The following is a 16986-nucleotide window of genomic DNA, read 5'->3' as shown; positions in this document are numbered from 1 at the left end:
TTGCCGTTTATTAAAAAAATCAAAATTTAAACATTGTGTCAAAATATGCAAAATTAGAGAAAAGTTAAAACTTACGTGCGACACGAGACGAACAAATAAAAAATCATAAGGCTATTGACAAAATAAACGGTTCCGACAACGAAGGACCAGTTCTCGGACCAGAGTGGCCAGTCACCCCAAAGGCCAGGATTTGGCTCAGCGGCGCACGTCAGCCATATCAGCGGTGCATGTCAGCATTAGCAGCGGCGCACGTCAGCCAAGCCTTGGCGTAACCATAAAGACGGCGAGACGAGCCACCAACTACCACGCTCCAGTAGTGAAGAATCGGCCACAGGCGAGACCGTTCTGTGTTATCCGTCGCCCCGAGCATTAGCAGAGTCACACGTAGACTCCTGATTGTGTACCTGAAAAAGAGCAGATTTTTTTGTAGTTGTTAAATTTAGTTTTTTTTGCTTGTAAATTATAGCTTAACTTTAGAGTGCGAACAATGAGGGAAAACTCCAAAGGTGATGCGTATGCGCCTATAAAATATAAAAGTTTAAAATTCAACACTTGCGCGAACAATACTCACATACATACCTAACTTGAAATACCCCTTTCTATCGCCCCTTACCACCCCCAGAGAGCTCTTTAGGTAGGGAAAGGTAGAATTAAGCGATTAATATATATATCAGCTACCTGTTGCACGACTGTCTATCGTAACATACCCGGTTATAAGTATTTTCGTGGGTACACTTTTCCTAAATCTGTGCAACGATTGCCTCATAATTGCTTTCTTGTTTTTATTTTTTGCGGCGACTGTCAATAACTTTGCAGTGTTTCGTCGCCTGTTCCATTTAATGTTGTTAAATGAAAATGCATTCTGTAAGATAAATGAAATTTTAAAAATTAATACACAATTGTGAATATAATAAGGCAAAGCAAAACAATAATACGCACCTGTTGACGAATTGAAGACAATATCAGCTTGCATAGAATAAATAACTGAATGGAGATACCTTGTAAAATAGAAAGAAACAAGAAACATTAATTGTTAATAATTATAAGGAATGCAACCAAGTATACGCACCTACTTAAGAGAGAAATGTCCGGCTAAGTCTCAATTGATGATAAGTCTCAACAGAGGGTGCATAACAGCCGACACGGGCTGATGCAGGCCATATGTACATATGTATATTTTTCTGACGCTTTTGTTAATCAGATTAAACCGTTCAGACAATTTATTTAAGGAGGTGGTAATTTGCATTTAGCATCAGAATGTAAGCTAAGTTTATGTCAGAAACGTTAAGCATAGTGGAAAAATTTAATGTGTAATTTCTTTAAAATCTGAGTAAACTCTGTAAAATTATAGTTTTTACTAGTAAGAGGCTGTGTCAAAAATAAAAAATAAATGCAAATGTATTAAAAGAATATTATTAAACCAATTTAATTCTAATTATATTAAATTTCGTTGGTAGCAAGCCCCAAGCAAAATTCTGTCAATTTAACATTATTGTTGTTCGTGGGGTATTTAATTCGACATAAAAAACAAGTAAAAGGCTCTTATCGGGAGTGCCCGACTAGGGGATACCCTGAACCCCCTTCTACAAACACCAAATGCAGCTCGCGATACGAGCACGATTGCTTAAGCAGTAATAAAATTAAAAAAAAAAAATTCGTCCTAATCGGACTCGAACCCGTACCGACTGCACTACCTGCAACCGCCTCTTCTGAACAGCCATACCAACAATTTATTACTTATAAAAAAAGAATATTTAAAATAGCAGCACAGATTATATAACAATCACATGAATGTGTGTGTGTACATGTATACAGATATTCTTACAATTTGCGCATGCTAGCCAGCCAAAATACGTTTTCTCTAATTACTACTGTGTTGCTTACACGATCTTGAAAACATTTTCAACGGTAGATCTTATTGCGATGTACAATATTTGTATATTCTCAAAATTGTGACTTAAATTGGTGGGAAAGAAAAATTACATATTTACTTAATTTATTGCTATTCAAATGAAAGCAACTTGATATATATATATATAATATTCTAGAAAATATAATATATGTCAAGTTTGGTGACTCTAGCTCTTATAACTTACGAGACTTGCTTAAAAAACAGGATTTTGATATCGAGTTTGATGGGTTATTTGGAAACGGGGCAAGTTATCGAATATCGGAAACAAACTCGTACTGCCCGGGCCCTAGGAGCAGTCTCTAGCTCTTATTGGTTCCGAGATCCGTGCGTTCATACATACGGACGGACGGACAGACAGACGGACATGGCTAGATCGACTCAGCTAGTGATGCTGATCAAGAATATATATACTTTATGGGGTCGGAAAAGTTTTCTTCTGCCTGTTACATACATTTGCCTTTCTTCTTACTGCTCTGATCTTTGCGGCATTCGAGCTCTCTCAATATAGCTCTTTTATTTTCACCGAAAATCACTCTATTTTCACCGCTTTTATTGCTATTACTAGAGCCGCTCCCCAGCATATAAGGTAAAATAATTAATTGTATAGTAAGCATATTTATTTTCTCAGCGCAAGGACCCATCGAGGTAAAGTCACGTTGGGACCAACGCTAACAAGAGATAAAAGAATGAAATGTGAACAATTTAGAGATTAAGGCAAAGCTAGCGGCAACAATAGTCGCAAGAAATAAATATTTCCTATTTAATATGTGACTCCGATTTGAATTTGAATGAATTTTAAAAATCGCAGTCTGAGTTTTGTATGCTTATTGTTTTTTTTTTTTTTTGTAATTTGAATAAAACCAAGTTTGCTTTGTGACACAGTCAATACGACAAAAGTTATAATCGACTAATATGATTACCAGTAAAAAACTTGATTTCCTGAACCACAGAGGATAGGAGTAATTCAATGTTATCCAATCCGAAAAGTCCAAAAGAAATAAAATCATTCTTGGGTTTGGCGGGATACTATAGAAAATTTATAAAAAAAACTAGCAATAATGTATTAGGCGCAGCACATGGACAAGAAAACAAACTTAATGTTTTGTCAAACACTCAATGTACATGAAAATAATTTTTTATTAATAGAAAATGAGCTTTTAGCTATCGGTGGTCCTCATTTGTATGGTCGGTCGGACACCAATAGTCAGGCTGATACAACTTTAGCAGCAGAAGATTCAAGTAAACACTCCCAGACAACTAAAAGGCCAGTAAATCGTATTTACAATTATGAATAAAGGAACTCAATATAAGATTACAGCAGAAAAAATTAAAAACACATAATATAACTAGCGGATATTACCCGGCATTGACTGAGGCAAGTTTTGTGCTAAATATGTTAGATATAACTTTTCTCCTAGTTTCCGCCCGTGGAGAATTGAATTATGCTCGTACTACTTATCTTTAACTCCAATGAATATATGCGTAAAGTACACAAAAAAGAATAACAAATAAGTTTGCGCTGATCGGACGATCACCTGCAAGAGGGGGATTTTACGAAAAGTGTTAAAGACTTCTCAAATGGATTTTCACAAATGTCTTTAAAATAATTTTGAAGCCGAACGGAAGATAAACGAAAAAACTTTCATGCAACGATTTTCAGCCAATTTACCACAATCTCGAATGGAATTTACAAAATCGCTTGAAAACGTATTCTTAACTTCTTTGAAATTAAGTTTGATGCAAATCGTACAAATGTCTTTCAACCTCATTTTCAACCGAAGAAGCTTGGATTCTGTTAAAAATATGAAACACGTCTCAAATGAATTTTCATAAAGAAATTTGTTTAAGCCCGAAACAGCCCACAAAATCTGTCCCCAATTTGCACCAATGAGGAATGAATTTTTTAAAAAGTGTGAGACACCCCTTAAATGCATTTGAACAAATATCTTTGAAATTAAATTATAGACCTTTCGGACGGTAAACAAAAAAAATGCACAAAACTTTTTTTTTTACACACTTGTGGGTGGAATTTCCTAAAACCCCGTCTTAATGTGCACCTTACCACATAAGGTAACTACAGTCAGGACAAACTGTTTTATATATAGAGATATATAACAAGAAGAGATATACTCCAAAATTTTATAGAAACCAAGAATAAAATTATTTTCTCAACTGACGATGAAGATTACGCTTGAATAGGGAGAAAATACATGACATTTGTTTAGTCATGTCCATCTTTCTGCTTGTATGTATGAACCCGTTGATCTCAGAAACTATAAGAGCTTAAGCAATTCAATCTGGAAAGTAAATCATCCTATGCCTGCGCAGTAAGAGTAAGCAATCGATAAAAGTCGATATCAAAATAGGTATTTGGAGCCACAGTCACCAAATTTCACAAGTAGTTCCAAGAATTGTATAAACAAATCAAGTATGTTTCATTTTAAGGGCACCACCACCTTCCCCATCACGCAAATATTGTAATGAGATTGACTTTATGCGAATATTTGACCATTCTATAGTACAACTTCTTCAAGTTTTATCAATTTCGGCTAGGAAACACAGGAGGTATTCAGGAACATGTGCAAGTAGAAAGCATAAAAGTTTCTATAAAAGCTATCGCCAATCTCGATTCAGCTGCCCCGACGATATCACCTCGAGTGGGTTAAATTCATTTTTTGAAGTGTCCTACTTTTTCATGAGACCCCCTTATCAGGTGCTCCTCCATACCCGTTGGAGCGTATAGTCATTCTCATTATTTCTTTTGTACACGATTCCATCTTGCAATTAAAAGTCTGTTTTAATTCCTTCTTCTAGCAGTCTCCGAATCCTTATTGTTTCCTGATCATTTGCTCAGTTTGTAAAATTAAATCAATGTCATCCGGAGATGCATCCACTACCCCGACCACAGTCAGTGATTTCAATTAATGTTCCTCTTTAAATGTAAACGCTTCCAATGTTTCAGATGCATCATCCTCTACCGGTTCATCCTTCTCTTCAGGGTTTCCGTTGTTAGCATATAGTACTCCCCCACCACCTTTTTAATATTTCGTCTATGATTTTGACTCAAATCACTACTTTTGGTCTCTAAACTATCTATACGGATTGCACTACTTATATCTCTATTATTTCTCTAAGTCTAGTACAACGATTGTCTCTAACCTTAATGTTACATGCTCCTTGGTTGTCCATCATTTGGGTTTGTCTACTTAGTGCGGCCACATGCGCCATACTAGACCCAGGTCTGTGCATAATAGAGAAGTCGTAATTTTCTAATTCTAGGGACCGAAGTGCTATTTTCCAGCTACTGGTTTTTCTGGTTAGGGTTTGTACTAGTGCACTATGCTTTAAATATGCTCTAAAATGCCGCAATGCGTAGATTATGGCTGACGTCTCCAATTCAAAACTATGATAGCCAGATTTTCTCTCCGTTGTTTTACCTGAATAAAGGGTGCATCTTTCCATCGTCTTGTCTTTGCATTACCACTGCTCCATACCCGTACTAACTTGCATCTGTATGTAGTTCTGTTTCTCTATTTGGGCTGAAAATAGCTAACACGGGAGGATTCGCTTGAGCTTTCTTTAGAGCTTTAAATGTCTCTAGCTGCTTTTTATTGAGGGGAAACGGACCACCTTCTTTTAAAAGTTTTACCAATGGTTTTGCTATTTTGGCAAATTTAAACATGAAATGTCTAAAATATGAAAAGAATCCAAGGCATGAATGCAACGCACTTACATTTTGGGGAACTGGGTAATTTTTATAGATTTAATGTAATAATCACTTGGCACTATTCCGCGGCGATTGACCTTGTACCTTAAAAAGTCAATATCTTGTTTTAAAAACAGAAACTTCTTCATAATGTGTCGGCCATATAAACTACAATACTTTTATCTCTAAGTAAGTTGGAAATAAAACTTTGAAATATGGCTGAACCATTTTTCAATCCAAAAGGCATTCCTTAATACTCATACTGGCTTTGAGGTGCCACAAAAGAAGTGTATGGGATAGAATTCTTTTCTACACCAATCTGATAATACCCGATTTTGAGGACTATAACTCAGAAATAACACTTATTTTCTAAAGATTCCTCTTTGCCATTTTCTGCACCCGACCTGCCAAATTTTAATCCCACATTAATGAGATCATATTCTTCGACTTCAATACTTGCCCAAAACTGACTAAACACATCTCCTTGATTCCAATATTATTTACTAATTTGATCAGCCATGACTAGTTAATTGTTTAGGAAGAATACTTTTGCTTAACTCGCTGATTTGTGATATACTTATTTTAATTATTGGATGGACTTACTTTACTAGTAGTAGAGATATTGGTGAGTTTCCTTATTTGAACTTAGTGTTGTATGATAGTTTGCATTAATGTTTTTCTATTGTTCTAATTGCATTTCGATGATTTTGAGGGCATATCGTCGCAAAAGAACTGGTAAAGGTAGTAAATTATCGACTACGATATGTAACAAAACTGGGATATAGGGTACTGGGATTGGTCGTCTTTCTAATCCATGGTAATTTCTTACTTTTTTTCTTATCATAACAGATTTTGGTATTAAAGATTTATGAATGAAACTTACAGGACTTCTTGTATTAAATAAACTGAAAACACTAATGCATCTTCGCTCACCAAACAGACTTTATAAGGTTGATCAAATTGATGACTCAGACTCTAGCAATTGAAGCATGCCCCATCTGGTCTCTTCGGCGGAGTACAGCTACTTTCGTTCTTAGCGATGAGTACAGCACTTTCGTTCTTAGCGATTTTGCGAGCCTCCAACCGCTTTCCAACATCCCACGCCGTCAACTTGTGCTTAAAAACTTTAAGCAGTTTTGCTCGTAATAAGTTAACGGTGCCACATGAGTAATGTATGGCGTTGCTTACCATGCGGGTCAAAAAAAATCACTAGCGCTGCTTCACTAGCATCATATACCCTTGGCGCACCATTCCTGAAGTTGGTGCGTTTTCGACAGTTCTAGTGTGTACTTATTTTGAGCTGTTCACATTGGAGTCACTTTCCACAATCGCTTTTAGAGCTGCACTAAGTTGTCATATGTTAGCATATTGATTAAACTGCTCGTTCTGGCTGCCAAATAAAGCAATTAATTCACTTTTTCATTTGCGAAGTATGTCTACGCATTTCATAAAACTTTGGTCGGGCAGACCCCATACCCGATTTATAAAACGCGAAAGTAGGTTTATTATTATTGGACGCAGCCGAAAGGTTCGACAATCTTTCAAAAAGAGATTGCATGCTTATTGAAATATCGATACAATCCTTTAATTTGTATCGATATATCAATTACATTTAAGAGAGTTACATATGCATACTTATCGATAACTTAGATTAACAGCGGATTTGTTCGAATTTAAATTCTAATTATTCCAATTCTTACATAATTAAATTTAATATGAGGCACAAGGGATAAGTAGATTTTTCCCGGGCGTGAAATTGTGATACATAAGATTTGAAGCAAAAAAACATAAGTTCAATATATGTCTGATAGTATCGTTCCGCTTTTATTCTATAACTTTTCTCTATACGTCTCATGCTTGTAACAGACTGACTTTTTCTTCGAATACTGATGACAAGCATTAGCTTAACATGATGTTTAACATTAATGTGATCTGCTGCCAGATAGACAATGTAAAAATATGTGAATGCAATCCATTCTATTCTACTATAGATAAATTATTTATTATAAAAACTCGCAACAACGAATAGGAACACCAAGACCCATTATACTGATGTATGAATGGATTGACACGCTGCAGGCTATGACCCACGCGCGTGCGTTTTCGAACCCTACCTGTGTCATCTTTAAATTAAACTCGTTGGATGAATTCAACTATTTTCTCGGATACTCTCAAATTGTACATTTCCCTGTCCATTCTCGGGTTTCAGCCAGTTGATTCGACACAAATGTTGACTGAATCCAATGAAGCGTGATTTCAGAATCAGAACAAAGAACCGTTCATTCAATCGGTAATTTTATGAGATTTTTTATTCGATGATCTGCGAGAAGGTGATCCGCGCTCAACTCAAGTCGGGTATTCATTTTGAGGGCTACTTTAGATTTGGATGTCAACAAAGAAACACGACACATGTGCCAAACACTCATATTGAGGCGACGGTGAAACCATGTATCTCGATCGGTGAAGTTGGCTCTGTAAACACATATCGTGGAATCTTTATTCTTTGCAACTGGATCAAAGTAGATTTCAGATGCTGCCACGAGTTATCCAAACTCGGAGGGATAGATTCATCCCAGTCTAACTTCTGAAGCCAGAGCTCTTGGAGTAGGATTTTCTCCTTGATTATCAGAGGGCTTAACAGGCCAAGCGGGTCATATAGCCGCGATGTCACCGAGAGAATGTTCCGCTTTGTCGCTCTAAGACCCATGAATGAATCGTTTAGCTTGAATTGAAAAGCATCTTCATTCGGCCAGTACATCACGCCAAGGGTTTTTCATTGTATTAGACTCTGAGATCATTATCGGCTTGGCTGCGCTCGTTGCGGAGAACTCAGGAGAATTTGAAAACCATTTGGTTATTTCGAAACCAGCGCTTTGAAGTTTTTGCGACACTTCAGACTTAATTGTCTGACGGTTCTCTACGCATGCAGGACTAGTCAGTAAATCATCGACACGCCGAAAACAACGCGTAACTTTGTCGATGTTTTTTGTGGTCTTAAAGCACACTGATGCGGAATGAAGTATTCTTCCATGAATTCCAGGTACATACGCTTAAGCTCGGGATCTCGAGACAAGCGTCTTTCAAGCGACAAAAAATGACGCTTAGCAACCTCGAAGGAGTTAAGCAATCCCAAGTAAGCTGATGCTAGCCTCTTCTCTACGCAGCTGCAATCGTTGTGCTAGCTCCTCTGTTACAAAATTAATTTGTGAACCAGAATCGAGTAAAGCTAGCCGAAAAGAACTCGACACTTCTCGCTTTGACGCTAACGACAACGGTTGCTAGGATTACACTATCAGAAACATTCTTATGCATAGCATGTGAAGTCGATGATTGATCCTGTGCGCACTCTAACGCTCGAGTGTTAGAAACGGCAGAGTATCTATGCAACAGAGTGTTATGAGAATCACTGCATACTCTGCACTTGTTGGCCTTTCATCTGGCAACAGTGTGCCCTTTGTTAATTTATCACAAATTGTCTTTTAAAATTGTGCGGAGGAGCAATGAAAAAATTATATGATTTTATTTTATTCTATCAACAGCATGGCAACTGCGATTGTCTGGTTTTCTGTGCTGCTATTTTAGTCCGTTTTTTTCTCGTTAAGACCCTATTCCTGACGTGGCTGTTCAGTAGAGGCGTTTGCAATTAGTGTGGCCTGTTACGAGTTCGAGACCTATTAAGGGAACTATTTTTTTTTAGTTTTAAAATTTATTTGTATTACTTCTAAAGCAAACGAATTTGTAGCGCCATCTGAATTCGGTGTTGGTAGAAGAGGGTTCAGGGTATACCCTAGTCGGGAGCTTTTCGCTGTCGTCTTCATGACAATAAGGTCTATTCGGCTTGATAAGGACTGTATGTGCACTTTGTGTAGATTTATGTCTTCGAACGTGTTGTTTATGTTCATTTGTTTAAACGATTTTATGAACAGTTGCGCTCTTTGTTTGAATTCCCTTACTGTGTCGTCGTATGATAAGCCGTTGATTTTGACCGTGCAGTTGTCGAATGTTAATATGGCTGACCTATTGATTGTGAAGGGTCTCTGGCATGAAGATGTGACGTTGGTATTCATGGTGTTAAAAATAAAGATGTGTCGTTGTTCCACTTCATTGATGACTTCTTGATGTCCGATATTCTTGATGTTGCATGTTGCTGTTTGGTCGTAGAGTATGCCTTTGAGACAGTGGTTGTTGACTAAGTTGGTTTGTGCAAGTGTGTTTTCGATTTTGGGACATTAATTCTCAAAGTACAAATTTTGACCATATTGGTCGTACATAATATAGTAGGGTTATTTTTATTAGGAATTTGGTTTGATGTAGCGGCAGAGGAACAATGTTATACATTTGTGTGTTGAATATGGGAATTTTTACATGGAATGTTATGTTATAATCGTTGATGTGTGATGTCGGATTCTAATATTACATTTTGGTTGGATATGAATTCATTTATAAATCTAATTTCTTTTTCAGATACTATAAATTCAGGAATTATATTTAGTTTAGTTAACAGAATACTCTCTACTATATGATTGTACAGTACATCTATATAGCAATTTATTCTAGTAATGTACTCGAGTAGATGTATTTCGTTGTGTTCTACATTTAGTGTTTTGTATATACATATTGTTTATATAGTTTTTATACCCTGAACCCATTAAAATTGGGGAGAAAGGGTATAATGTATTCGTGCAAATGTATGTAAAAGGCAGAAGGAAGCACCTCCGACCCCATAAAGTATATATATTCTTGATCAGCATCATAGCCGAGTCGATCTAACCATGTCCCTCTGTCTATCCGTCTGTCCGTATGTATGAACGCAAGGATCTTAGAACCTATAAGAGCTAGAGAAATTTTAGCAGTAGGTCCTTCTAGAGACGCGCAGATCGAGTTTGTATCCGACAATCGATAACATTCCCCTTTTTCACGTAATCGATAAAAATCGACATCGAAATCCTATATTTTTTGAGCAATTTCGGTAAATAATAAGAGCTAGAGTCACAAACTTGACATGTAGCTTCTAGAATAGTATATATATATATATCAAGTATCTTTCATTTTAAAGCTATCACCACCTCCCCGCTACTACCTCATAGCTTTAAATCAAGTTAATAAACCAATTTATGCTGGCCCCCAATATAAGACAATTTAAAAACAATTGTCATTTTAAGAATACGCGAATATTTTTTAGTACAATTCGATCTGCTGCTGAAAATTTCATCAATATCGGTTACAAAACACGCAGCAAGCGCCAATTGCAAGAATTTCTGTATGCATCTACACACACACACATTCATGCACGTCTTCTTTGAATTCTATCAACAGCAATTCCATTGCGATCGTATTGATTTCTGTGCTGCTATTTTGTTAAGTAGAATCGGCGACAAGTAGTGCGGTTAGTTGAAACTTTTTGTTTTCAATTTAGCCTTACTACTAAAGCATTTGGTGTTGGAATAAGAGGGTTCAGTGTATCCCCTAGTCGGGGGATCCCGAGTAGAACCTCTTACTTCCTAATAATAAAATGATGTGTTGAGTAATATTTTCAAATCTTTGATGTTGGAATAAGAGGGTTCAGTGTATCCCCTAGTCGGGAGATCCCGAGTAGAACCTCTTACTTGCTAATAATAAAATGATGTGTTGAGTAATATTTTCAAATCTTAGGATAGTTTCTTTGTTAAATATTAATTGTCTGTTAACATTTTCTGATATTTGGTTTTCGTTTTCTTTAACATTAAATTTATCAGTAATATATTGGGGGTCTTTTGCGTCCATACTTCCTGTTTCTACTTTTATTATACTACCAAGACAGTTTATTAAACCTCTTTTTAACCTTTTTTGGATAATAATGCACTTATTGTGATTGTTAGTTGGTCTACTTTAACTTTCAGACTGCTTATAATTTCTCCTGAAAATTGTACTTGTCTTAAGTCATTTAGTTCTGTTTAACCCCTTTCTGGTAGACTATCTCGTACTCATACTTGACTAACTGTAGTTTCCACCGACCCAATTTTGAATTTGGCTCCTTGAAGTTCAATGGTCCGTAGTAAGTATAATGGGCTTGTTGCAATCAGGATATTGAAGGATCGGGTCGGCTCATAGCAGAGTTTTGCAAGTTTCAAATTCCTTATTATATTCCTCATCTATTTTGACTGTGGCTTTGCTTTCAATTGTTGTATAAAGGGTTTAGTGATTGCTGCGAAATCTTTTAGGAACTTCCTATAATAACCGATCAATCCTAGGAAGGATTTGATTTGTCTTCTGGTTTTTGGCATAGGGAATGCTTTAATGCCAATTAGCTACGTGACCTAGGTAATCGAATTCCTTTCTGAAAAATTCAGATTTTTTATGTTGGAATACTAACTTTAGGTCGTTGACATGTTCTTGGAGTGATGATGAAAAGACTATAATATTGTCAAGATAGATTAGACAACAATTGCCGTTAAGGTCTGCTAAGATGTTGTCCATCACTCTTTGGAAGGTGGCTGGGGCGTTGGGGAGCCAGAAGGCCGAAAAGGCTTTTTGCTAATATCTTTTGGATCCATCTCAGCTTGGTGGTATCTACTTGCTTAATCTTAAGTATTAAGTATTTGTCTCTACCTAACCTGTCGAGGATATTTATCTTTAAAGTTATTTTTGTTTAGTTTTCTGTAATCGATCACTAACCTCCATTATTTATTATTTGAAGCGTCGGGTTTCTTTGACACGAGAAAAATTGGTACGCTCCATGGTAAACGACTGTGTCTATTTATGTCTTGTTATAAAATTTTAGTGATTTGTCTTTGAATCTCTGGTCTTTCTACAAGACTCTATCGGAATGGTTTTGTATGCAATGGAGCTTCATCTGTAGTTTGTATTCTATGTTTGACTAAGTTAGTAAAGGTAAGGTTATCTCCCTCTCGATAAAAAAGTTTCGGAAACTTTATGCAATGTTTTTTTAACGCTGTAAACTCTTCAGCGTTTAGATGGTCTGTCCGTAGTTGGGTAAGGATATAGATACTGTCCTTTTGTTTGTTATCATTTATTTCGGATATGGCATTTATCTCAATGTATTTATTGACTTGTAATTCTGCGTCGAGGCACAATTTCTGTATGTCTTGTCAGTAATTGATTACGTCTATAAAACTAAAATAGTTTTTGGCTTGGTACAGTCCTCCAGATATGAGGACATCTTCGGAAATTTTTATTGTTTCGCATCAAAATGCGTCGTTAGCTATGCTAACGGGTAGCTTAACTATGTTTTTGGAAGTTTCGTCCAAAATGTGAAGTTCTGAAGTTGTGTTATTTTCTATGTGCATATTAAAGTTGAAACGTTGAGTTTATGAGGGCTGTGCTGTCCGTCAGATTGACAACTCGGTTTTTAGTAATCTGCCTTCCTGGTTTCTGGATTTTTCCTATTCTCTTGCAAATAAAGGTACATTTTTTTAATAACATGAAAGTTTGTTCGTCTCGCTTGTCGGCACACTGCAGAATTAATGCATCCTTGATCTTATCCCAATTAAGGCCGGCTGCAGATGTGTGAGCCGCATCATCAGGCTTGCCTTCAATCTTCTACCTAATTTCCCTTAGGATAATTTGTCCGTATGGGATCTTGCCAGTTCCTCTAATAAGAAGGAGGATTTCTTCTACATTTTTAATGAAATCGCTGAGTATTTAGGGTTTATTGGAGTGGATTGTGGCAGTGTAGACTTCTCTTCCTTGATTGTTGTATGTGTGTTTTAGTATCTGTAATTGGTTGTGACTCTATTGTTTTCTTACATATTTTTTTTGTACAAATATTAATAAGTTATGTTTCGGTTGTTGTACAAGATTAAATAGCATTGTAAAATTGGTAGTTTGGATATCAAAATGGAAGGAAAAGGTGCATATATGTACGTGTTTATTTTTTTGTTTTAATTATTTATTGTATTTGTTGGGAAATTAGTTTAATTTAATTTGCCATAGTAGTATTAGCAGCGTGAATCGTATGACATGGCTATGAGTTTTATCGTACGCTTCAGTGACCTATTCGAACCAGTTCGAGTTGCGTGTCGATACGTTTGATCGACTTGCTTTAGTGACCTATTCAACAATGAACTGATCCGCGTCCAGCGTTTGATGCAACTCGCGCTTGTCATTATTTTATTATTATTAAATAAAAATATTTCTTTTATATTTATTTGATATTTATTATATTTCTTTAAATTTGTTGGCTGCCTTTATTGGCTTGTATGAATATAAATTATATTTGCCTTGTTTATTGGCTTGTGTGAATGATCTTTGCCTTGTTAGCTGTTTGTGGGGGAGGCGTCAGATAAATAATATTTCCGGTGGCGGAAAATCAGTATGATTTTTGTGTAATATAAGAGAACTTCATTAGAAGATTTCGGCTGCATATAACGGACTTTACATAAAAAGTCATTTGCATATTTTTATATCGGAGGTGTTGAGGTGGAGTCTCCACGTGGGGAGAGTTCTGAGCGTACTCTGGTTCCTATGCGTGAATGATTCTCTCTCACTGAGTGACTCTCTCTCACTGAGTGAAGCTCAGTCAATGCTGCGTTCAGACTAGCATTGAACTGTTATCAACATTGGCTTTTCTGCCCACTGTACTATGTTGTATCGTCGAATGCTGTGGCTGGTCAACGTACATGTTCGAACAATTTTACTGATATAACCGTCGGACGCCGATATGAGTTTTACCATACGCTTCAGTGATCTATTCGAACAACAATGAACTGATCTGCGTCGAGCGCTTGATGCAACTCGCGGTTGTCACTAAGCCATGCGGTTGGATATGCACCAACTGTTTGCCACCATTGCTGTTCGAACGTAAAGAGTTGCTAAGGCCACAAGACCGCATCGAACTAGTTGTTTAGTTTGATACTCGCTTAGAGCAATGTGTGGGCGTATGGCCTGACACTACATTAGTCGAAACGTTTTCTTCTTTTGTGTATTTTTGCACATTATTATTTGTTCCTTTAAACTTGTGGATATTTCGTAACTGTTGTTACATATATATAAATCTGTGAATATGTGTTTTATATTAATTTATTTATTTATTATCTTTTTCCTCTTTTTTTGTTAAAAATAGTATTATCTTGCTTAGTTTTTATCATTGTACAACAACTTTCACAACGCTTTCACAGAGTGGTCCATAATGTGATCTCAGCTACCTACAAAATTAGACTTAATATGATATTCATCCTTGGTCCTTGGGACTTGGTCCTAGGGGTTATCCTTGAGATTGTAGATATGTTTTATGAGCGGCTGCGCCAGTTACCTGATATTGGCAGTATAATTTAATGGTACAGTTATTTGATTGTTTGAATAAAGTACGAGTTTAATGATCACTGCAAACGTTTCTCTTGCATGTCCCAAAATGAAGTGACTGTATCTTTTTTTCTCAAGCTTAAGCTATGCTAAATATATATAATCGTTTGCTTATATGCTAGCATCATGTATATAGGAAACTGTCGCAACCAACATCCTGTCAAAGTGCTAGTTCAGCTATGCAACAAAGTGTTACAATGCTGTGTGGATCTTATGTGGGCGATGACCGTTTGTCAGCGGTTTGGCGGTTGGAACCGAATCGAATATACCCTGTATGGTAAATTCGGTAACTCGCGCAGCTGCTGCTCACGTACTTCTTACGAATTGCCGTGGTGTTGAAGTACGGAATCATTGTGGGCGACTGGGAAAATGGTTATCTTTCTGCATTGTTTGCTTATTAAAGGGAACTGAATTATGGGAGTTATTACATTGTTCTTATGTTCTTCTTTAATATTAGATACTTTTAAAATGTCTGTTATTTGGGTCCCTGTAATCAATTTATGTTGGGTTTATTACATTTATTTTTTCTAAGGTTTAAGTAAGCATAAGGTTCCATATTTCTGTTATTATCATTCTGTTGCGTGCGATTAGGGTTTCAAAATGGTGGTACAGTATCATATGTATCATATGTGATTGGTCATGATTGATAAACATAAACCTAAAATGTTGAAACTTATATTAATAAAAAGGTAATGAGAACTGTTTTCTCTTTTGTAAAAGGTTGTCCTTGTGGACCACCCTCCCCTCGATGGGGACCGTTGTCCCCAAGTCCGCTTCATCTTTTTTTCGACACATAAAGGCAATAGCTTGTTGCCTAACCTGCGGTTTGTCTTTACTAGGACCTTTTCACCTACTTCAGAAATTCTATTCTGACGCCTTTGGTTAACTCTGGCCCCTTTTATCTTACCCCTAACCTCGCTTGTACTTTCCGGCGAAGAGTTAAGCAAGATGTCCTTAGGTATCTTCTCAACCACTGAGTTGATTGAGCTGTTATACTCGATAGTGGCCTGCAGGATAAGGTCGACCGTGTCAACTATACTCCTTTAAAACTATAAACACCTGGCTATTTCCAGCAGGGTGTTGTGGATGCCTTTTGGGCGTGCTCTGAAGGCGAGGCGCGTTTACCACGCTTACCGCGTAATTGTTCAATAGCAGATACGTAATGGTCTCTGACGTGAATGTGAGCTCTTTGTGCGATAGGCTGGACCACCGCAAATTTGAGAATATTTCTACGCAACTGAGGAAGCATTTTTTTTGTCTGTGGAAAAAATGTCAATATGTAACATTTCTCCAGTTTGTAAGGGGACTGGCGTCTAGCCGAGTTCCTGTTTTCGGGTGTCTGTTGTATTTTGCTTTTGTGCACAATTTACAATTCAAGACAACTACGATAGCCAATTTGGTAATTTTAAGGAAATAGTATTCCGACATGACCTGTTTCCCATTCCCCTGGGCCGCCCTATGGGCTCGATTGTGTTCTTAAGTGATGATTTTTCTTCTATCACTGATGTCGAACACGTCGGCTGCTTTTTTGGTATTGCAAAAACTTCGTAGTTGGAAAGGCCAATACCAACTCGTGATGGAAACTAGCCAAAGCTGGAGAGTACAGTGAAATGCATTAACCACGTTTGGGTTAATGACGGCCTTTATTGTTTCAATAAGGGCGTCCCTATTAGTGAAAATTATTATATAGCGAATTTTTCCCTGAAATTCCTTTTTAGAGGAGAGCGTGCCTCTTCTAATACAATCTGGTTCCAGAAGCAGTTCAAAGGCTTCTCCGTCGAACCGATTGTGTAAGACAGGGACAATTCACTGTGAATCGTACTCGCGTCAGATTACGGCTCATCGCGAATACCCTGCAGGGTTTCCTTGACCAGGCGCTCAGGAAAGCTTGGCTCCTGTTTCATCAATGCGAACTTTCCAGTACTTTATTTTTCCAATGGGATTTCTCTCGGATACCCAGAACGTGAGAGGCTGGTGGTCAGTGAAAGTGCTTATATCCCTAACCCCGCAAAGAAAGGGTCGCAGTTTGCCCAATGCCCAGACGATGGCAAGCAACTCTCGCTCGTTA

The 16986-nt window shown here is 37.1% G+C and overlaps 1 protein-coding gene and 1 long non-coding RNA gene across 2 annotated transcripts in view; one reads left to right on the top strand and one right to left on the bottom strand.

Moving 5' to 3' along the window:
* LOC135441250 (venom serine protease-like) overlaps positions 1–16986 on the top strand; it is a gene marked incomplete at its 3' end in the record, with an annotated part of 62283 nt that overhangs the window by 1691 nt on the left and 43606 nt on the right. The gene's annotated exons all lie outside the window — the stretch shown is intronic.
* Positions 8–7147, bottom strand: LOC135441244 (uncharacterized). Its single transcript, XR_010438439.1, has 7 exons — positions 6807–7147; positions 6552–6742; positions 1070–1264; positions 940–998; positions 708–862; positions 580–628; positions 8–404 (listed from the first exon to the last, which is right to left on the bottom strand). It is a non-coding gene; the product is annotated as an uncharacterized LOC135441244 (long non-coding RNA).

This window comes from Drosophila montana, unplaced genomic scaffold, assembly GCF_035044405.1.
Source record: "Drosophila montana isolate Dmon_TW-CO22-7 unplaced genomic scaffold, ASM3504440v1 contig_1208_1, whole genome shotgun sequence".
NCBI lineage: Eukaryota > Metazoa > Arthropoda > Insecta > Diptera > Drosophilidae > Drosophila > Drosophila montana.
The sequence above is the reverse complement of the archived record's forward strand: the minus strand, read 5'-3'. Positions and strand labels throughout refer to the sequence as shown.